We start from the raw sequence: 24,216 nt of genomic DNA on the forward strand, positions 1-24,216 counted from the left end.
GCTTGGAAGAGCCTGTTTAGCTGCCATAATCCTCTACTCCTATGTTACAGAGAGAGATGCATACACAACCAGGGTATTCTACTGCAGTACAGAAGCCTGAGTGAAGGTTTTCACTTTAAAACCAATACAGGGATTTTATCATCATTTACTGCCTTCCCTCATTTTAGCTGACCTGTTTCCTCCTCTGTGACTCCTATGGGAAGCTGCACTTGCACAGTCTCCTGTGCTTTGCTAATGGAAGGAAGCCATCTCCATGCTCCCTCCATGGCTTGGCAGATGACTAAGCAGCAGGGAGGCGAACATTAAATCCCAATATTTTGTCCCTTTTACATGCTGTAAAAGCATCTTGAAGAGCTCTTCCAGCTCTTCCACTTTCAAAATGGAACATTTAATTTTTTCAAGCATTGTAAGTATCTTTGAAAAATAAACACCAGATAAACTGCAGTAGATTGCCTGTGTTATTGATTCTGGAGGGGCTGCTGTCTGAAGCTTTACACACCAGACAGCAATAGCAATTAAATGTTCATTAGTGTTTAGAGAAGTAATTATTGGCTATGTCTAATAACAGTTGCCAAAACAGCAACTCATAGACCACTTTCTCCTATGTAGGTCTCTAACAAGCTCAGCAGCTTCTTTCCTTTCTCAGCCAATCTTTCTCATAACTAAATGTGAAAATTCAAATATCATCTTCAAAACAGAGCTGGTATCTAAGGTTTTGCTGTCCTCTGGGTCCTCCCTACATATCACATCTTAGCTGATGGCGAAGGTGAGGTGCCCCAGACAGAGGGACTGGCCACAGTAACGAAGCAGCAGACTAAAGCCTTGAACTCCATGGCAGACCTCCTTCTAACTGTATTTATCCAGCTCTGTGGCTTCACACTCATCTTTCTTAAGCATTACATCTCTTTAAAACCTCCATCCTCCAGCACCACCTGTTCTTTCCCATGCCTACTTTTCCAGTGTTAACCAGGCAGGCTAAGCAGCGCAGAGGTCCAGGGAAGACTGTTGCAACAATCCAGTTATGCTTACAAGATGTGAGTGTGTCCAGACACATCTAGAAGGATGTGCCTACTAGCAGGACTAGTTCCCCTTCTGTGATGCAAACACCATCTCTGGAATGATGGAGATCCTGTTCTTTTTTTCTCATACTCATGACATAAAAAACTGGGTTTTTCTCAGTGACTTTCAGCCTATGCATTAAAGATTATGGTCATTTGTTCCCTCATAGCAGATTTAAGGTGTTACCCAGAGAGAAATTGTAAAAAAAAAAAAAAAAAAAATAATCTGGTGCTGAATTGAGAAAACCAAGGAAAATGCAGAGTGAATAACAATAACTATAAATTTATTTAATTTGATTTCCAGCTTTTAAACCAGATTTAATAGATACTGTGTCTATTCTTTCTCTTCAATATCATGAACAGAAGGAAAAGTAGCATTTGAGCAGGCTCACAGTCTATATTTCCAGCTTGGTACTGTCTTTCATCTGACATCTGTTTAACCCACTTAAATCAAAGATTAGCTGCTAGGTCACATTTAGTGTCAGTGAAATGTGTCCAAATAACAGCCTCAGAAAGGGATCTAACCCTCTGTACATCCAGCTTGCTAATGAGCCATCTCTCCAGAAGATAAAGTTAGTAGCTCAGTGTAATGCACACAGCTCTTGGCAGCTCTTGCAGGATGTGCTATAAGGCCTTTACTTCAGATGGCAAAGGGCGCCAAGAAAGGGCCTGAGTGCTGTGCAGCTATTGCTAAAGAAAAGACTTCAGCTTTCTTTCCAAATCTTTGCCACAGACAGGCATTGAAGGACTGAAGTATTTCTTGGTTCTCAGACGTTTCTACTTGATGAAACCACCATCTATTGGAAAGCAGCACAAGAATGTGAAAGAAAATTATTAGAAACTAAAAAATGAAAAGCATTTTTGCATACTGCCCCTCAATTATCTAAGGGAAAAAAATGGTGAAAAAACATCTGCCAATGCTGTTGGTTGGATTTCCTACATAGTAACGAGTTGTGCAGACCCATTCTGGTCAACAATGCGCTACTGAATAAGCATGGAGTGACAGAAAATTTAATCAAATCATTACCTAGGCTTTTTATTCTTTTCTGTATTAGTTATGTTGGTATGGCTACTGTTACAACATATGGACAGCCCTTGTTTTGTTGAAGTTCAAAGAACTTTGCCATGGACCACAAGAAAAGGGAGGACTGCTTTTGCTATATACAAATCACCATTTTTCTAACTAATATCAACATATACACTTAAGTACAGCTAACGTTTCTGCCAATGAAGCACAGGTGTGTATCCGCAAGAGTCCCTATATGTAGTACTATTCAGGCTTAGATTCTACTGCTGGTAGCAAGCTCCCTGTGTTCATTAAGGATTTCATTTATTTTACGCTTTACAACTTGAGTATGCATTATTTGTTGCAGTGGCTTATTTCATGATCCATCTTGTCTCTTTAGTATAGTTTAGTACAAGTCCTCAGAGATACGACACATCTGTAAGAGCCTGCCACTATGTCCTACCAAGGTAGTTTTTCAACCCTAACACTTTGTAAGCCATCATAGGCAAGTCTCTAGTAGAGTACTGGCAAAACCTAGGAAATCAGTATGACCTGATGCTCTACATAAGCTGAGCAAGAATGAGTGCTGGGCCCCACTACAGACATCCTGATCCTATATACAGCACAGTTGCTCTCAATCTAAGTAACTGCAGAGTTAACATCTAGAATTAAGAAGCAGAAACAGAGTTCACCTTGCTAAAGCTTGGTCTCATGATATTCTTAACGTGGAAAGTTAGACAAGGACAATGACTGTTGTACTAGACAAGACTTGCATAGACCTACATACATATTGGCATTATGGCAGTATTATACTATTGGCAGTAGTAATACTATTATAGGCAGTAGTATTACTTCTCCCTTTGTCTCTCTTGTAGCGATAAAAAACTCCACAGCAAAAATAAACTTGAATTGGAAGAGGTGCAGCAAAAGTCTAATAGGACCATTAGAAGAAGAGACTGGAAAAACTTGGCATACATACCAGTAAAATGAAAACAGGACAGGGACACAGGAGATGAATAAACATCAGAAATTATGCATCTAATGAACCTACAAGGCTACACTGGCCCTAGAACAAAAGAATGTAACCCAAGCACGAATAAGGCTGCAAATTAAGAGAAGTTATCAAACTCAGCAGTGTGGTTATGGAAGGGCTTTTAAAGCGAAAAGCTTTTATAGTTTACAATCTGTTTCTATTTTGCACTTACTTAAGCTGTATGATTAGTATTGAGCCTGAACATGTGATTTAGCTTCAAAACATGATTGATATATTGCAGAAGAAAATGGTTCATTTCCTAACAAACCTAACAAAAAATGATGGCAGGTCCAGATCAACACAAACATTGTTAATTTTACTACAGAATGACAAGGAATTTTCTGCTTTAAGATACCCATCTTTCAGCTGCAAATAGTTGAGTCCTTCCAGGTTTTTGTCACTGTGACTGACAATAGAATATGGACATTAAAGTAAGCACATTCAGCATGTCAGAAATAATAGACACGTAAGGCCAAAGATGCATTTGAGGGACTGCACAGAGGAAGACTTTCTGAATAAAACATATCTGTAAGAAAACGGATGGAAAAGGAGTGGAAAACAGTAATTCATGAAGAAGGTATTAAAGATACAGATTTAGGAGGAAAGGATTAAAAAATAGAAAGACCAGTACAAATGACAGACAAGTGTAGGGTGCAATGCAAAGGAAGAGAGAAGGCAAAGTCAATAAAGGCCAGAAAACATGCAGAAGGACTAGGAGCTGGAACAAAAAGCAAACCTGCTAGGAAAGCTTTTACTGGCACAAGCTAAGCAGGACTTTGATGTAACTTGCAGGGGAAGGAGAGGGAAGGGTGAACCTTCCATGAAGAAAACAAAATGACACCTTGCCCCATCTGTGTGGCATTCAGATTCCTCTGTGGATTAAAAACAGCATGTCATAAAAACAGCATGCCAAGAGATGCTCCTTCTCTAACCCATCCCAGGATTTCAAAGTGCTGTACCATACCCAGCAAGCAACAGAGGTTTCTAGGGTGCTGATCACATATCTCACCCTACTCTCATGACAGTAATTAAAGAGGGAGAAACCCTGCCCTTCTCTGACATAAGGCACAAGATCTGATGTTTCAGGAGTTGCTTTGGTGTCTGACTCTCACATAATCAGCCTTGTCCATAGGAAGTGGCAAGTGATAGGGAAAGACCCAGTTCTAGAGATAGACCAACCAAAACACAACTGGGTTTGTTAAACTTGGAGGTATCACATGGACCTCTTTTGCACTTCGATGCCAGACAATAAATCATAGTCTCTCACAGTAAGAGCAATACTCAGGTCAAAGAAGTGATTAGATAGTACAGACTGTTCCTTCGTGATTTATAGTTGAAGTGCTCCTAGCCAGTACACGGAGACGGTAGCTTTGCACCACACATTCTGATGCACCAGCAGGAGTGGGAGTTGAGATTATCAAGGGGAAAGGAGAAAGCTGTTATTTTGGAGACTGTACTATTCTGGGACTACAGCTACTCTGAAACTTGAATTCATATTGATAATATGTAATAAGAAAACTATTCAGAAAGGGAAAACCTCCAGTCTCTTCCAGCTATGTAGAGGACAGTACCAGATTTCAAAATAAACACTGAATTTTCCTTCTCCACCTGATGTTAAAATAAGATTTAATCCCATAATCACCAAAAATGCCATTAATAACTGGATTATTTCTTGACACTATTCCTATTAAAAATATATTGGCTGATGTCTGTGTTTTCATTCTATCCTTCTATCTGTACCTCAGACTTGGGCACCAGAGTCAAAACATCTTCTGAAACCTATCAAATAAAGCTCCATTGCTTTACAATTATTGTATGCTGTAAAAAAAACCCAAACCCAAACAACAACAAAACAAACAAACAAAGAAGAAGAAACCCAAACCTAAAGCTGTATTTTCAAAGATTGACTTAGGAAACCACTTTCTGAGTCCATAGAGACTTTTTGTTGACCACAGTAATGTAATGCATTAATGGAAAGAAAATGTGGGAAGAGAATAAATGAAGGTGATCCTTCAATAATAAGGTGATTAGTATGAACGCAAACATTGCCAGTGACTGTGGTTCCTAGGGCTGAAGGCTGCAGCTTAATGAAGGTTTTGGAACACCTCAAAGCTACTGATTATTAAAAAATAATAAAAGAAGAAAGAAAAGAGGGGTAAAGGATGATTTTATCACAGGTAAATTGCTGTAGTCACTTGGCTTAGCATTAGTCCCCTTACCACAACAAACAGTGACTGCAATCCAATTAAGTTCTTCCAGGGAAGATCTGTGACTTCTGCAGATCAAAATGCAAGTTGAGCTAAATGATATCCACTGAATTAGCAGAGAGAATTCACTTCTCCCAGAAAGAGATGAGATTACAGAATACTATAAATTTAAAAATAGTTTAAGCTCTTAGATATATCCATCCATATTTTAATAAAGATTTACAAGATGTAAAGCTGAGACATTATATATCCAAGACTGGATAAACCACTTGAACCTATGGCAGTGAAGAGCTGTAGTGACATCAGAACTCAGAAAAAGTAAATCTGTTCTCTACATGTACAGGCATTGGCATGTGTGTGAATGGAACACATTTGAGAAATCAGTCAAGTAAAAAACTCTTAGCACTTGAAGATTTGGAAGTTGAACGCTTTAAAAATTATAATTGCCCCTGGGATGGTAAATATTTAGGGATATTTGTCAGATAAAATTTAATTTTGAATGCAAAATTTGAAGGAAATTATTTAGAAGGAAATGTAAAAATTTCAGTCACATAAAATTAATCATCAGCTGTTAGAGATTCATAACACCAGCAGCTGTTTCTAAATAATATCAGGAGAGCAGGCCAAGCTCCTCCCTTGTGTAACTCCATTGTCTAGCATTGTTTTACCTTTCAGTTGAAATAGAACTGGCCCTGTCACCATACCTTCCAGACAATGCTGCTGCAAGTTCATGGAGAGATGAGAAAATCCAGTGAGACAGAAATATGATGATGCCAAAGACAAGACAATGTCAGAGAAAGGTGAAAGCATCATAGTTCTTGGCTTTTATTTCCTTCATATTGGGAAAGAATACTAAATACCTTTGGGTAATCAAAGTACTTATTCTTTAAAAAGAAAATTCATTCTCAGGTCTTTCCCGAATATTGTCAGTTCAAGATAAAATACAATTTATTTTTAAACTCCAGAAGTGTCATGTACCTATGAAACCTCTTCAATGCAAATGTCTGTTTCCTTTCTAAATGTCACTAAACCTATAATTTTTGCATACTTTTGCTGTTATAAAACAAAAAAGAAAAATTCCAGCCAACATTTGTCAACCAGTTGTTTTCTAGGAGAAGCTAAAATAATATAGTAAAGAAAATTCCAACAGGAAATCGGAGCACTCATAGATTGGAATCCATACAGGGACTGCAGGCATGACATCACTGAATACATGAGCTGGTATCTACCAGAGAGCTCTGAATGCCCATATCTGGGAAAAATCAGATTAGGCACTCTGGTGCTCTGCAGTGTAATTAAGCAAAAAAGCTGTGACCACCTTAGCCAGATAATTGCAGCAAATCTTGGTATGGTCTTGCTTAAGGGAAACACTCTTAGAAATACTTCTTTAATGGAGAAAGAGACTAAAGACACTTAGGCATAATTATGCATTCTGAAATGAACAGAGCTCACAGCTCAATAAAATAGCCAAGCAAGTATGTATTTTCATCTGTTGAATTGATATATGCACTCCTGTTAATTTGGGGATAGATTCCCTAACACTCTCAGCTGTGGAACTGGTTCTTTCTTTCTGCACACAGCTTCCCAAGTCCCTGCTAGGCCACAGTGTCAGTGACACACACCAAAGTGTGCTCCAGAGAAATGATCCCAGAGCACCTGCCATCCCACACAGTGCTTAGATCAGCCAGCTCGACTTCCCACTGCTCCCGTGTTGGGAGAGTAGGATGTTCAGTCAGAAGAAATGTTTATCCCCTTCTCAAGGAGAATTTGGAAGCCCAGACTCCACAATATTTCAGAGATATTACCAATTAGTTCGCTTTTTTTTTCATTTTTTTTATCATTTTCTTGCCTGTTTGCTCGTTCTAAAATTTCACTTCATGGTGGGAATGACACCAAAGCCAAGAGAGCCAGCCAAAGGAGGTGCTTCAGTTTAGCAGGTACATGACAGGAAAGATAATCTTATTCTAATGTCACTCACCATGTCAGACCCAGTATCTGCTTTTTTCCTGCCTATGACCATCACTGTCCTCTGGCATCCCTTTATGGTCTAATCTTCTTATTAGGATTCAGGTAGATGAATTCAGTGATCCCAGTCACCTGCAATCTCTAATCAGAGTTGTAATTAGTTCTGATGGCAACCTCCTTCTCTTTTTAGAAAAAAAGTGGATTTTACATTCTCCATTCCTACCTACCAGTCACCTGTAGATTCATACAAATACACCTGTTTGCTTAACTCAGTGTCGTGGTTTAACCCCAGCCAGAAAGCTTGTTCACCCACTCCCCCCCCTTCTTGCCCTGCCCCTACTCCTGGAGGGATGAAGAGGAGAATCAAAAAGAAATGCAACTCCCATGGGTTGAGATAAGAACAGTTTAGTAACTAAGGTATAACACAAATCACTACTGCTGCCACCAATAATAGTAATGATAAAGGAAATAACAAGGGAAGAGAATACAACACCCCATCACCAGGCGACCGATAACTTACCCCCCCCGGCCCAACAAGCACCGACCGATACCTCCTCCAACCCTGCAGTCCCCTAGCCCTTCCAGGTAACTTCCAGTTACCTCCTGGGCATGACGTGCTGTGGTATGGAATACCTCTTTGGTCAGTCTGGGTCAGGTGTCCTGTCTCTGCTTCCTCCTGGCTTCCCCTCCTCCCTGGCAGAGCATGAGGCTCACAAAGTCCTTGGCCAAACCAAAACATCATTTTTATCAGCTCTGTTCCCAGCCCAAAAGTCAAAACACAGCACTGCACCAGCTACCAAGAAGGAGAAAAATGACTGCTACTGCTAAATCCAGGAGACTCAGTCCAAGTATTTTTGCTAAATTTCAGATGAAACAGCAACACAGATTAGGAAGTGAAGATATCCTCTCCACATTCACCCATTTTTTGATGTTTATGAATGACAAATGTGAGGATATCATCAGGCTGCAGAGGCACAGGAAGGTGGAAGGACCAACAAACAGCCCATCTGCTCAGGTAAAAAAGATGGGGGACTGCAAATCCATCAGGCTTAAGGATCTTATGGCACATTGCTGGCATTCAGGAGCTTGATCTTTACAGAAATGTCTAAATATCATCTTTGCCATCCAATAATGAAGAGCAGGTGAAGAAGTCCTATTACAAAGCTTTCTCTCCCAAGCAAAGTAGTAGAAATTTTGGCTCAACAGATGGTAACAATCTTTAAGTATTTGTCAGCTATCCTTTTGTCTTCTGATTTTTCTTCAGTTACAGCTGTTGCAATCAACAGTACCATCTGCCTTAGAGATCCTGGCCAAGAACCAGCTTGGTTTGTTGAATATTGCTTGTAAGTTTTTCCTCCATGTTTTGTCCACACATTCCTCTGGAACAGGCTTGTGGCTCTTCTTCCTCTTCACACTGAGATCAGCTCAGGCAAGGACAGATTTGCCACAGCCACCTTTACTTTACAGCTTCACACTTTAGCTCTGAAACAAAGCTGTTGTTTCACACACCCTGCTTTCCTTTAGGTGGTTGTCCCCGTGGCTCCCCTCCAGCACATAATAATATCAATTGGAGCAATTTTGAATTTGATTTCTTTCAATCCAAGCAGCTCATGCTGGTGAAGTCTTTATCCCACATTAAGAATCACTGCCCCAAAACCACTCTAATGTTCTAACCCCTTCTCTAGGGGGCTCTGACCAGTCTCCAGGCAGGATAAAAGACAAAGGAGTCTGGTCTTACATGCCTGCAACAAAGGTTTGAAAAAGAAGGTATTATCTCATGATACCATCATGCAGGAAAGTACAAAAGGCCCTGACTGGGATAGCCAGGGTGGTTATGGAATGTCATCATTAAAACCACCCTTCAGAAATAAGGCTAGCTGTAGGCTACAGAGATTAGTGGTCACTCTGGCGTACAAATAAATAACATTGATCTGGCAAGTTGTGTAAACATGAGTTTAATGCATCTGAAAATGGGTTAAAACTTAAACAGGGGAAGTTTAGATTGGATATAAGGAGGAAATTCTTTCCTGTTAGGGTGGTGAGGCACTGGAATAGGTTTCCCAGGGAAGTTGTGAATGCTCCATCCCGGGCAGTGCTCAAGGCCAGGTTGGACGAGGCATTGGGTGATATGGTTTAGAGCTAGGTGTCCCTGCCCTTGGTAGGGGGTTGGAACTCGATGATCTTAAGGTCTTTTCCAACCCTAACTATTCTATGATTCTAGGATTCTTAAAACTAGATGTGACTTTGAACAAAATCCTTGCTGCATCAGATAGTCCGATACCTCCTGGGCACTCATTACAATGTGATCAGACATTTGGCCTTGACCTCATTTCCTATGCTCCACACCACTGGAAGGTGGTTATGTCTAAGAGATAAACCTAAAGGTACCCACTTTAAAATTGTGACGCCTCTTCATCATTTTACTGGGATATCAGGGTTGATTTTTCAAAACACAAAACTCATTTTTAGTCACAGGTCTGGGGTGGGTCAGAAGGACCCAATCAACACTCAGGGGAAGAGAAAAAATAATCAAACCTCATGAAATCATCTCAGACTCATATCTGAAAAAATCAAGCACTCACATGGAATAGCCCCACCATAGTTAGGAGAATGGGGCTCTGGTATCAGTTACCCGGTAATTAGGTAACCTCTGGCTAACCTGAGGTGAACATTGCTGAGCACATTCCCAAAATAATTAGGTGTGTGTTATGTAAAATCTGCAATGAAAAATTCAGAACTCATCCTGAGAGAGCAGCAGCTACAGTTGGTAACAGGCATACTTAACACTGCTTTCATTTGTGAGGAACTGAGCTAATGGAAAAAAGCCTCAAGGCCACAGGTGGACGTGACTTATCAGTAAGCTAAATCACTGATTCATTCTGGTTGGTTTTGATTATGACAATATGTGTGCACAGTTGACTCAGAAGACAGAAGGCTTAGTTAACAGCTTCTTCAGCAAGGGTCATCTACTAACAGCCAGGAGCTGGGTAAGGAAAGCAAAGAAAGAGCCTCATCACTGCCAGTAGTAATAGTCTTAAAATCCTAGAGAGACCCTTGTGGGACCTGGTCCCTGCACTTCTTTAAGAGGGCAGGCTGCTAACTTTCTATCCAACAGAAGACAGGCAGGAGATAGAGCATCTTCCCTGTAAAACTTTGTCCTGTCACAGCTGTGGGAAGGAATACCCACTGCTTTGGCAGGGGATTACAAGGTACTTTTCACTCTGCATCAGATGGTATCTCCTGGAACAGGGCTGTAGAGAAAGAAGTGTGTTGATGGAGTGGATTTATAAAGAAAGACCAAAAAGAAATGGTCTTCAAATAAGAACTGCATCAGGGAGTAATACGTTATATAAAAACCACAAGATAAATTGTAAAACATCGATTTTCCAGATGATTTCCCCTTTTCAAAACACCATTTAAGAAAATACTTTATAGATTGGCTTTTTCCAAGCCTCACTGGTGGAAGGTAAACACCTTACCATATGCAAGTAGAGTAGCTTTTCTGAGGCACTATCTGACTTTGTGTGTTGGGGTGTGTGTGGTGGCGCCTTGTGCGTTGCAAACTTAATTTCCACTTCAAGCCCAAACCTAAGAGGGGCGGCATTCCAAGGAAGAGGCTCAATGTTGATAATCTTCAAATAGCTGCAGTGAGGGACAGCTTTCAGGCTAACCTTCAAACTAGGCTTGAAGACCAACTTACAGATTCTTCTCCTGAAGCGCTTTGGCAACATATAAAAACAGCATCCTTCAGTCCTCCGTAGAATCCATTGGGTTCTCCTCAAAGAAAAACAAAGACTGGTTTGACGATAGCAACCAGGAGGTCCAGGAATTGCTGACAAAAAAGAGATCTGCTCATCAAGCACACCTCGCTCAGCACTCTGCCATGTAAGAAAAGCAGCCTTTCGTCTTGCATGTAGCAAACTCCAACAGAACTTAGAACATCCAGAACAAGTGGTGGGTCAACCTAGCAGAAAAGACTCAATATGTGCAGATTTGGGTGACCACAGAGGATTCTATGAGGCTCTGAAGGCAGTGTATGGCCCACTTCCAGGTTCAAAGCCCCTTACTTGGTGCAGATGGCCAAACGCTTCTTACAGATAAAATCTCCATTGTGTGGTTGTTTTTTTTGTGTTGTGTGTTGGGGGTGTTTGTGGTGTTGGTTTGTTGGGGGTTTGGTGGGTGTGGGGGTGGGGTTGACGGAGTCCCACCTGAAATATGGAAGCATGGAGGCCAAGCACTCACGCTAAATTTCATGAGCTAGTTGTGTGCTGTTGGGACAAGGAAATACGTCGACTTTCGTGACGCAATCATCGTCACTCTGTATAAGAAAAAAGGTGTCAAGTCAGACTGCTCAAACTACCGTGGTATAACTCTGCTCTCCATTGCTGGTAAAATTCTTGCAAGAATACTATTGAACAGACTAGTACCTGCCATCCAGAAGAACTTCTACCTGAAAGTCAGTGTGGTTTCAGGGCTAATAGAAGTACCACAGACATGGTATTTGTTCTCAGACAATTGCAAGAAAAGTGTAGAGAACAGAATAAGGGTTATACGTAACTTTCGTTGACCTCACCAAAGCTTTGACACTGTGAGCAGGAAAGGCTTGTGGCTGATCTTAGAACGATTAGGTTGTCCCCCCAAGTTCCTGAAAATGATTATTCTGTTACATGAGGATCAGCAAGGCCAAGTCAGGTATGGTGATGCACTCTCTGAGCCTTTCCCAATAACCAATGGTGTGAAACAAGGTTGCGTTCTCGCACCGACCTTATTCACAATCTTCTTCAGCATGATGCTCCAAAGGGCTACAGCAGACCTCGACGAACAAGACGGCATTTATATTCGATATCGTACCGATGGTAGCCTATTCAATCTAAGGCGACTGAAGGCCCACACTAAGACCCTAAACCATCTTGTCCGTGAATGCTCTTTGCTGATGATGCCGCCCTTGTTGCCCACACAGAAGCAGCTCTGCAGCGTTTAACATCTTGCTTTGCGGAGGCGGCTGAGGTTTTTGGGCTGGAAGTCAGCTTGAATAAGACAGTAGTCCTCTACCAGCCTGCACCCCAAGAAGATTATCGCCATCCCCATATTACCATCGGCGAGTCAGAGCTTAAGACAGTTCAGCAGTTCAGCTATCTGGAAGCATCATTTCCTCGGATGCCACGATCGACAGAGAGATAGACAACAGAATAGCAAAGGCATATAGTGCCTTTGGAAAACTCCATAAAAGAGTCTGGTGTAATAAACACCTGAAGAAAAGTACAAAGATCAGTGTCTACAGAGCCATTGTTTGTCTACTCTTTTATATGGGTCTGAATCATGGGTCATCTATCGTCATCACCTGCGACTCCTGGAACGCTTTCATCAGCGCTGCCTCCGTACAATTCTAAACATCCATTGGACTGACTATGTGTCTAATGTCACTGTCCTCGAACAGGCAGGGGTCACCAGCATCGAGGCCAATTGCTGAAACTGCACTGCGCTGGGCAGGGCACGTCTCTAGATGAAGGATCACCGCCTCCCCAAGATCGTGTTTTACGGTGAACTTGCCACCGGTAGCCGCAAGAGAGGTGCCCCAAAGAAGAGATACAAGGACTCCCTGAAACAATACCTTAGCCTTGGCCATATTGACTACCATCAGTGGTCCACCTTGGCCTCCAATCGGGAGACTTGGAGGCACACCATACATAATGCCGCTGACTCCTTTGAGAGTTCACGAAGAACTAGTCTCGAGGAGAAAAGACAACGCAGGAAGAATCGTGTCCCACCTGTTCCACCCAAGGAGACCTTCTGCTGTGCTTTTTGTAGCCGGATTTGCCTATCCCACATTGGCCTTCTTAGTCATCAGCGCGCTTGTAGTAAGCGTGGGTAAATGCCCTTCCCAAATCTTCGTTCGCGAAGTCAAGCCATGATGATGATGATGATGATGATATCTGACCGGGGGACATATAAACCTCTGGGGTTTTATGCACTTTCTGGGTGTTTTTCCAGTTACTAAAAAGACTTAACTGCTTAGTGACATTGAGATAATTGGCTTTTTTCATTATCTTCTTACACCTACACTGCATCCTCACTGGTGGTCAGTCTGTGAGCACAGCTTTCATCATTACAGCCTACATTTCATCCCTGCGCCAGAAAGACAGCTTACCAAGATTGAAACAGATGATAAAATTCTGCCCTCCTACCTTAAACTGCATGGAACTACATGAAGCAAGTATTCTGGCCAGTTTCCCTCCCGTTGTAAAGAAATAAGACAATAAACCTGTCCAATTTTTTTTCCCTATGATTTCCCAAATGGTCTCTTCTTAGCAAAAATATACCAGGTAGGAATAAGCATGAGCAAGATTTTCTGTACATCAGGTTTCTTAAAGCCTTGTACAACCTGATGTTGAATATTTCCACTGGTGATGGTGCAGCCACAACTTCAAGACATCTTATGTTAGTGGCAAATGCTTACCTCTGTTGCCGGTGTGGAATGACAAGTGTAGAAATAGGGCCGTGTACAAGGAAATAAGGGTTTCACAAAGTATTTTGGTGTTTGGTTTCATTCTATATTGCACTTACAGTTGCACAGTGAGGAAGCATTTCCAAATTACAAGAAGTCCCCAGACCTAAAGCAGGCCAGGTGGTTGGATACAACACGGTCCTAAATTGTGGGTTTTCTGCACCTCTTTATCTATGAGGCCATTGTCATAGAGTCTCTTCCAGTCTTGGATCCGGGAAGACTGAGGTAGTCAGAAGCAAAAGCAGCTACAATCAAGGTGGTATAAAATTACATTTTGCTACAATCCAACTTTCCAATTCCACTTGTAATTTTATCCAAATCAGATAATGTCTTTGAGAGACTTGTTTCTAACACAAACAGATCTGAGCTAAAGTCTCCCAGGAGGTTTTGTGCCCAGCTCTAGCCACACTTGTTGACAGCCTCCCCCATATCATAAAGTCACCAGCTGTCACATCTACTCTGTCCTGTTAACATTGTCCTCATTTTGCACTGAAGTGGTGTTATCTTTCTGGATGGATCATTTTCACCTGCCATATGACAGAGAGGTATCAGCATAGAGGCACTTGAGAAAGTTCTTGGGGATTGCCATTGATTCAGAGAAAACAGCCCCGAGAAAGATTTTTTTAATAGAAGAATCTTATGTATCTCTCTCATATGGTAAAGTGCCTGTACCTTTTACCATGACTAATTTCACCAACTCAAATATTTTTAAAAGAAAATAAGCAATTAAATAAATAATAGCAGGAATCAAGTAATAATTTATAAGCATTCACCAACACTTGAACTGATTCTGACACTTCTCTTGGAGAAATTAATATCAAATGTGCTCTGAAATTTTTTATAGAGCCAAGCAGAGAGACAGAGAATCTAAAACACAGAAACATTAGGGGAAAAACCCAGTTGGGAATTAAACTATTTCCACTTCCTTCCATATTGCAGCATTTTACCAACAGTAATTGGCAAATAAAACTTTTATTTGTACACACTGTTTGGGCTAAACTATGTCATATTAGCATACATTTCCTCAGAACTAAGTTACTAGTCCACAGTACTGAGTTATGACAGCTTTAATTGTATATACTTAGCCATGGACTCAAAAGGGAATTTTGTCATAATAAACAGAGATTTAAAAACTTCATTATAGGGACAATAATGAATAAGACAATTACCTGAATTGTAAACATTTGATTTTTATATTGGACATTTTCTGATTAATTTTTTTTGTTAGTGAGTAATATTATATTAGTCTGCAAAAGAGTTGAATATTAGTTAAGAACTATGGATGACTGCCTCTATGTATGTAGAACAGCAGCTAATACGACCTATCAATTAGGCATGCTTTTTTTCTGCCATAACTAAAAAGGATTTTGAATTGTCTGTTAGTGGGACAGAGTACTTATCGAATATGTTCAGGTTAAAACATAAATTAGCCATCTCTAATACTTTAAGAAAAGCTATTTATTGTCTCTCAGAGAGTGTGGTTTATAGCATAGAAATTTTCTTTACTTGCTCATTATTGCAAGCAGAAACTGCCATTTGACTAGAAATGTTTGATGTATTCTTAGAAATGTGTCTCATATAATATTTATGTATAATGAATCTCAGAAACACCTTACTGCATGATGATAGATTTTAAAATAAAAATCATAATCCACTATCGTAAGTATTAATATAGAAAGCCTTACAAATGTTCTATCATTATTGACCTATGAAACCATAATCTAAATTACAAATAACTGATTTTTATAATAAAATCTAGATATAATTAACATATTTTAAATTCATATTAAAAACTGACAAAAAAACCTTGTTAATCCCAGATTCAGCACATGCCAGTTTTAGATCACACCAACACAGACAAAAGGCCACTGTCATTGCTTAAAAAGAGAATGTCTAAAGAGCCACTGAAATCCAATGGACTATCTCCACATACAGCTGCAAGTGTAGCTGCAAGCTAGGGTTCAGAAAGGTGTTTCTCAAAGGGACACTTGGGAGTTCTGATAGACATTGGGTGGTGCTGCAATGGCTACGGCCATCAGCACCGCAGACATTTGCCTTCCCTCTACCCATGGAGATCAAAACCCCCACAAGAACTTCTGAGCAGTACGTAAGGGTACTCCAAAACAGGCTCATGTCCCACTGCAATAAGTGCAGTCTTCCTTCACCTGGACATTCTTCATCTCCGCATTCTGTTTTCTGTGTTAATTAGTTATTGCTTGCTTGATATTTATTAGATATCATGGGCTGATGAAGCAACTATAACATTGGCCAACACCAGCTCTTCTGTTTGCACATAGAGGAGATAATGATTTTCGGCTCTTAGAGTTTTAGAAACGCAAAGGAAATACACTGCTGCCTGAAAAAATCATATGTAGAGAATTCATTACATTCTGCTTTATTTATCAGTTATCAAGTATTCTTTAAAAAGAGCTGGAAAGCAGAAGAAAGCTTTTATATTGTAACACTCTATGAAAGCCTCCACCAGTAGACTGTGGCACTTTTTGATTTCATCACTCAACATCAAGATGTTGACAGAGACTAAGGATCACAGCAGGATGTTTCACAGAGATACTATATCTGTTCATGTTCATTTTTCATCATCATCTTTACCATCCAAGCTCTCTGATATAAAGCTGCAGAAGACATATTTATTAGTAGCAGCCTTGCTATAAATCATTAAAATGATTATAATCTGCTTTATGGTATAAACAATTTGTAACTTGTATGATAAAAAGGTACTATTTAATTCTCTTTCTCATGCAAAGACTATAAATGTCAAACAGCTGGCCTCTAAAAATAAACATGTTTAATACATTTGATATGGTAAATGGAGAGAGGGAAATCTTCGTATTCATGCAACTTATTTAAATCTTGTTCTCTGGAGTCTGACAGAGTACATTTAGCTTTTCATTTTCCTTACAGACATTTCAAATCAGAAGCACCTTAGAAAAAGCTAATTTAGTCCCACACATATCATTGTAGGGATGCCAGTGCTAACCCACTGACAAAGCCATGTAAGAATGCCCTGAAATCAATCTCAGCAGATGTGAAAGGCAGGACAGGATTTCTACTAGATGCTCATCCTTCAGGAGATGTTTAAGTCTCTGCTTCAAGTGGCTGCTTTCTTATATTTCATAATATCTCCCCAGCTCAGAAATCTTTTATTGCACACAATCTTCTGTGTATATTCTGCTGCTTTCTAGTGTTTATCAGTATACTTTCCATGTGGCAAGCTACTAATGAAATTCAAGACATTACTTGGACTTTAAAAAGTGATTGAAGTCTGCAAGTATGTGCTCAAAGATTTCCTCCATCCTTTGAAAAGGTTCAGAAATGCCTTTGCCCTTCGTATGTCCTGTTATCAGACAATGTTATCCTCCATAATTTTATGCTCCAGAAACTTCTGGCATCAGTATAGAACAAAAGACCTTATAATTGGCTTTTAAGAATGATAGAATTTACATCATTTTTTACACATGGAAAATGAAAGTAATTCTTCAAGGTCATGTCTTTCATCCTACAATGTATTAACACACTAAAATCATTATGGGCACCCCAAAAATATGAGTTCAAAGTGTTCTTCTGTGGTGTAAGGCAGCTCATTTGATCAAACATTACAAGCTACACATGGTTTCCAAGCTGTTGAAGAAGCTGAATTATTTAAACGTCCCCAAATCTAACAGCCTATTAAATGCCTGTACCTCCACATTCTTATTTATTTTCATTTATATTTAGAGGTGGAGTGAAATACAGACTGTTTTAACCTAGGAAATACATCTTGGAATAATTCCCCTATATTCAAATAATGTTCATCTTCAGGTAACACAAAACTTTCCCTTCCATTTATTTATTTATTTGTGCTATTCCTGATTTACACTTATGGCTTGAGTATCTAAGGGTTTTAATTCAATGCCGTTACTGCTTAGTATCAGTAAAGCCAGGAAACAAAGAGGTTGGTGCAGACTCTCTGTAGGCTGGCACATACATAAATTAAGCCAGTTTACCATGTGCTATCCTTTTTCCTTGTCTCCCTGGAAACATGTAGATTGCAGGTGAAAGGAAATAACCCAACTGCAGATGAAGGCAGGTATTGATAATAACACTGCTTTAACTTTTGTACATCAATGTATGGCCTGTTTTGTAGTACCAGATATAGTCAGAGCACTCTGGTTTTGAAAGAGCCCATGTGCTCATTAGTTCCCAAGATCATTTCCAAAAATCAGGTTTACTTAGTTGGAACCTTGGAAAGGGGAGACATCTATGATACTTTTGAAAAGCAGTAGTTTGTCAGTTCTAATATCATCTATGTAAAAATGTGTGTACAATCACACAATACAAACAAAAGGAGCCCATATGCACTAGTCACTAATATCACTAGTCTAGGCCTTGCCAAAGAGGAAGCTCACTATTGAAGCTGTACTAGGCATGTCACACAACATTCCCCAAATGTGCTTGTAAACCTAACAGCAAAACCACTCTTTATCTTCAGACTGCATTTTGCATTCTTATTATTTAAGAAGCAGATGATTGATGAATTTGTGTATTCTGTGCATTCACATATTACCTGTTTACACCATTCTTTCAGAGAGTAAGTCAAAACCGATTTATTCCTGGCTTTGAAAAATCCTGCCATGCTGTCTGACACAAGGACATCTATGAGAGCAAGCACTGAAAACCACAACACTGAGCAAGCAATTCTAGATATTTGGTTAGTTTTGAATCTAGGAAGGAACTAACTTCATTAGTCCATCAACAGCACTGATAATTTTCATGTATTCCATCCCACCAGTACAAGATTAAAAATAATACAGTATTTAATCCTCTTCATTCCTATAATTCCAGGAGATAGCACCAAACAATACAAACTGGTACAAATGCAGTGAAGTCAGTCGGATTGTGCCTGTGGCAGTAGGTCAGGGTTGGGGTTTTTTTGCTTTTGGCTTTTCTTATAGAAGGGTTAGGGCTGGAAAGCAGTTTAAGCTCATCTAGTTCCAACCCCCCTGCCATGGGCAGGGACACCTCACACTAGACCATGTCACCCAAGGCTCTGTCCAACCTGGCCTTGAGCACTGCCAGGGATGGGGCATTCTAAAGCATCTTAGAACAATTTGTGTTCCTTTTTGCAATTGTGTATCAATATGCTGCTTAGGAAATACAGAATAATTTCCCCTCTTCAGTACCCCATCTGTGCTTCAGCCTGATGGTTTAAGATCATAGCTTTGGCCTTCTCCAAACTCTCTGCACTTCAGCAAGTCAGTCTAAACTTTATTTTTATTCACACAGTAGGACCAAAGGAAAAAAACAAAGGCTGGATGACGTCTCTTTAGACTCTTCCTGCTTCTGCTCTATTCCTCTGTAAGCAACGCCTGGGTGGTAGTTTGAAAAGTAAAATGATGACTGTGGGTAATCACTGGGGACACTGTGGGTGCCCGAGTGTCTCAGATAACTGAGAATTTGCTGCCACCTTGTGATCACTCTCATTTCGCTCACGATTTTCACTGCTCGGGAGGAACCACCGCAGGATAGCGGGGAGAACAGAGATCTCCATGCAAAACTACTGACATGGATGTGTCCGCCGTCAAAACCTCATTTTAACCCTGAGGCTAACTGGTCAACCCCAACTGATGCACATCTGGAGTAGGGGTTGCTACTTTCAGTAGGCAGAGGCTCACCAGTTTTTCCCAGTTTCAAAGATGCTCTTCTGTGCTGTCTGACGGGTCTGTGCTGGTCCCTCAGCGTCAACCATTACAGATGGACAAACAGGAGTGCTCAGGGCAGAAATAGTTAATCCACAAAGCAGCAGCTTCGAGCAGATCTCTTCAATTTCCTCCCACAGGTTTCATGGTTGATGGTGGTTTTAAATATTTAATACTATTTATAACTGAAATAACTGGAAGTGTTTTAAAATAGTCTCAGTATGAGAAGCTCTCCAGGCACCCCATGGCACAAGGCACAGGCTTTAAGTGGTCCGCAACTGCTCTGGCAGAGGTTACTAGACGTCATAGAAACCAACACCATGGTACGACCATCTCATGAGGAGCGTGTGCTAGCAGTGGAAATGCCTCCAAAGTCTGTTATACTGAACATGGCCAGAAAACAAAGCAAACACTCTAACAGGGGGATTTCAAAGATTTACTCTGGAGACCTACTGGGCTTCAGTGGAAGAAATATTAAGCTTCTTTCCAGAAATCCTTAAGCGTACCTCTTTCAAAGCTAGCTTATAGCACCCCCCACGAAGCACAGACTGATTGGACCCAGTACAACACTGGAATCCATAACATCCCAGTACATAGTAGTGTGCTGGCAAAATAACCTAGGTGTTGGCCAGTAAACCCCAGGGTCAGAAATGTAGTGTGAACAACAATGCTTTCTTTTTTTGGTGTTTCGGAAGAGGACAGAGTTCTTCTACAGTGCCAACAGACCAGGAGCAAATCATCCAGTACAGATATAAGAATATCCCAGTGGCATGGTCACCAGGCAAAAGTTGTTCCTAGGGGCCATGTAAAATTTATGGATCTTAACATTAAATACATCTACAGTCGTCCATAAGCATGCTTATTTCAGGTGAGGTGGCCCATGGGAGTGAGACCTTTGTGTCAGTTCGCTTCCCAACATATAGGCACTAACATTCAAAACATAGCCACCAGATCCAGCACACTTATTGCCAGAGGAGGAACAAAGACTAATTAATTGAATTAAGGCAAAATTATTGGCTCCCATTAGAGGCATGACATTGCAGAGAATCCCCAATGCAATTTCATCTAGTTGGATATTACAGTTGCCTGGGGGGGGAGGGGCATGTTCTGTTATTTTCCAGGGTTTCAGTAATTGTCATTCTGCACGCTCTCTTCCACGCACGTTTAAGCTGCATAACACAGAACAAAGAGCATGTCCTCTACTCTCATTATGTCTTATATTGCTGAATTACAAAGAGAATGTCTCTAAACCAGATTTGAATAGAAAAACTACTCCTCATTGACTTTGCTGCAGTGGTAGACTGTCATTATGATTTGCTAACAGTCTCAGGAATCTGCTTCTCTTAGCACATCTGACTAATAAATCTTTTTTTGTTACTTCCAAATTAATCTGAATCCTTCAAGTAAAGGTAATTTCCTCTCTCTCTGTTATTGAAAGAAATTCAAGGAGACTTATTGTTATAAACTCCACCCCATGTACTATGCTAAGAAGGGCACGTTATATGAGTACTTTGCCTACATTAATATAGGGAAAGCACTGATAAAACCAGATTTCCACCATGACAAAGACTTTAGAACTCCTGCTTTTCCAAACAAGGGAACAGAGGAAATTCTCTCATGTTCTGATACAAGGAGTGAAAATGGATAATATCCCTCACCTAGCTGTTAAATTGAAGTTGTGCTTAAAAGAAAAATTAAAAAATCCAAGGTTGACTTATGGGCTGTAGATCAGATTCAGTTTTGTCAGTAGTAAGAAACTTAGAGCCTGTCCTTGTAAACCAATTTTGACTCATGGGTAATGAGCTTCTGCTCAGAAAAGTCAATGGGATAGACAGTGATATCTAAAGGACTGTATATGACATAGAAAGCAACACTTACAGAATTATATTTCCATCTCGGATAGATCTTTCAATATCTTATTGATTCACAAACTTTATCTGTATACAGTGAAGAGAATAATGTTCTGATCAGTGGCATGAAGTCCAGCTGGAGGCCAGACACAAATGAGACCTACTCTGGGACCAGTACTTTTAACACTTTCATTAGTAGCCTAGACAATGGGACAGGGGGCTCAGCAAGTTGGCTGATGATACAAAACTGGGAGGTGCAGTTGCTACACCAGGTAGGTATGCTGCCATCCAGAGAGACTTGCACAGGCTGGAGAAATGGGCTTACAGAAACCTCACAGATTTCAACAAAGGGGAATTCCAGGTCTTGCACCTAGGGCATACACCATACAGCACCATCTTGCACCATACAGCATTCCCTCAGGCTAACTAGCTGGAATGTAGCTTGCCAGAAAAAGACCTGGTGGTCTCATGGACCAGCTGCCCTTGCATCAAAGAAGGCCAAAAGCATCATGGGCTGCATTATTAAGAGCATCAGCAGCAGGTCATGGGAGACGAGCTTTCCGCTCTTCACCTGCACAGCAACAGCAAGTACATTGAAGGGCCACAATGACAATGAAGGAACTGGAGCATCTGACGTAAGAGGAGAGGATAATAGAGCTGTGACTGTTCAGCCTTTTCAATGTATTGAAATACCTGATGGGGGAATGAAGAAAAGGGAGCCAGAATTTTCTCATTAGTTTCCATTGAAAGGGTAAGAGGCAATGGACACAAATTTAAATACAAGAAATCCCATTTAAAAGAAACCTTACAGTGGGGGTGACCGAGCACTGGCACAGGTTACCCAGAGAACTTTGTGGAGTCTTCATTCTTGGAGACCCTCAAAACCAGGCTGGACGTGGCCCTGAGCAACCTGCTCTAGTTGTCCCTGCTTCAAGGAGGGGGGCTGGACGAGGCTAGCTCCTGAGGTGCCTTCCAGCCTCGGCTGCTCTGTCATCCTGCCTGATGCATTTGGATCCCAGAAGCATGTTGCACCACTTCAGAAGTAGGCTTCAAAATAAGCACTCTACCGGCGTCTCCAGGCTTTGCTTACCAGATTGTAACTAACTCTGAGCTTATGAGCCTGAACATTAAGGGTTTTTAATTCAAACTCTGGACCGTTACATCTCTTGATTAAGATAAAGGGACCATTTTAGAGGGAAAGCATTCTGGTTTAATATGTTGGTCAATTTACCCACTTAATAGTTTAGCAACAGAGAGATATCTGTTTTCCTTTTAATGTTTGCAGCTACCAATAATAAAGCAGTAATTAGCAGTAAGTAGTCCCAGATCAGCTCAGTGTGGTATGTGATAAAAAGAGATGACTCCAAACAAGTACATAAAATGAAGCCTGTGCAAACAAAATGCAAATATAAGGAGTTAATCTTTGGCTCTATTAATTTTAAAAAATCTTCATTCGCTACAGGACACACTATTTATTACTGCACCTAGGCCCGTTAAAATTATCCATTATCAAAATACCTAAAGTGGCTGCTGTCACAAAGATTTCATGGTTTAAAGGTTACCTGCAGCCGATGATTAAATTGCAATGAGCTGAAGTGAGGAGAAAGATCTTTTAATCATTTCAGTTTCTGTTTTCTTTTACTCTCTGACAGTGTAATCTGTCTTTTCATGGTTGGTACACAACAGCCTGCATCCAACACTCCTGGGGCCACAATCTCTGCTATCAGAGGGAAACAGAAACATATCACTCTGCCACAGTGTCAATTACTGGTCTGCAGCTATGTAACGAGACTGGGCAAGTTTGGTTAGATGGTAATTCAGGTCCCCAGTAATGCAGCAGTACCTAGTCATCCTATATTCCACCCTGGATTACAGCTACCTGAAAAAGCATATCCAGAAACTTGCTGGATAATTCCCTCCAAATTCACAACCCTGATGCTGGCTTTCTCCTGGAGGCAGAATATTTTCAATCAATTCCTTTTTGTATATGATAGGACATGGAACTGTTGGAACAAGTCCAGAGGAGGACCACGAGAATGATCAGGGGACTGGAGCACCTCCCATATGAAGATTGGCTGAGAAAGTTGGGGCTGTTCAGCCTGGAGAAGAGAAGGCTGCATGGAGACCTCATAGCAGCCTTCCAGTATCTGAAGGAGGCCTATAGGGATGCTGGGGAGGGACTCTTCATTAGGGACTGTAGTGATAGGACAAGGGGTAACGGGTTAAAACTTAAACAGGGGAAGTTTAGATAGGATATAAGGAGGAAATTCTTTCCTGTTAGGGTGGTGAGGCACTGGAATAGGTTGCCCAAGGAAGTTGTGAATGCTCCATCTCTGGCAGTGTTCAAGGCCAGGTTGGACGAGGCCTTGGATGATACGGTTTAGAGCGAGGTGTCCCTGCCCATGGCAGGGGGGGTTGGAACTTGATGATCTTAAGGTCCTTTCCAACCCTAACTATTCTATGATTCTATGATTTGCAGATAGTAATGTTGAATTTTATGTCTGCATTTTACACTGCATGCAGTCCAAATCCTCATTCATTGTACTGCTAATATTAATTATTAATAAGAGGTTTGCAGATATTTTTTTTCCAACAGCAAATTCCCATACTCTCTTTATTTGCTTTCAGGCTTATTATGCATTAATCTATTTTGGACTGCATTGTTCTGTATGACCTCAGCTTCTGAAAGAGTCTTAATTATTCTCTGACTGCATTTTTTCTCATAATTCTCTTTAGATTTCTATTCAGTAAAGACAGCAGATGCAAAGATTATGCTCTTCCACATCAGCATTCAGACCATTTGTGTAAATAATGAGGTTCTAGGGTAATGCTAAGCCTCATGATAGCCCACAAGTAATCTCTTTCCAGAATTAAATTTACTTACATTATAGTTGCT

At 40.6% G+C, this 24,216-nt stretch overlaps 1 protein-coding gene across 2 annotated transcripts in view; it reads left to right on the plus strand.

Moving 5' to 3' along the window:
- Nucleotides 1-24,216, plus strand: part of LOC133217306 (peptide-N(4)-(N-acetyl-beta-glucosaminyl)asparagine amidase-like) — a 452,245-nt gene that overhangs the window by 396,977 nt on the left and 31,052 nt on the right. The window lies entirely within an intron of this gene.

The sequence above is a fragment of the Neopsephotus bourkii genome, unplaced genomic scaffold (genome assembly GCF_033783945.1).
Source record: "Neopsephotus bourkii isolate Nb327-2 ecotype Australia unplaced genomic scaffold, CSIRO-AGI_Nbou_v1 NB_1132, whole genome shotgun sequence".
Lineage (NCBI taxonomy): Eukaryota > Metazoa > Chordata > Aves > Psittaciformes > Psittacidae > Neopsephotus > Neopsephotus bourkii.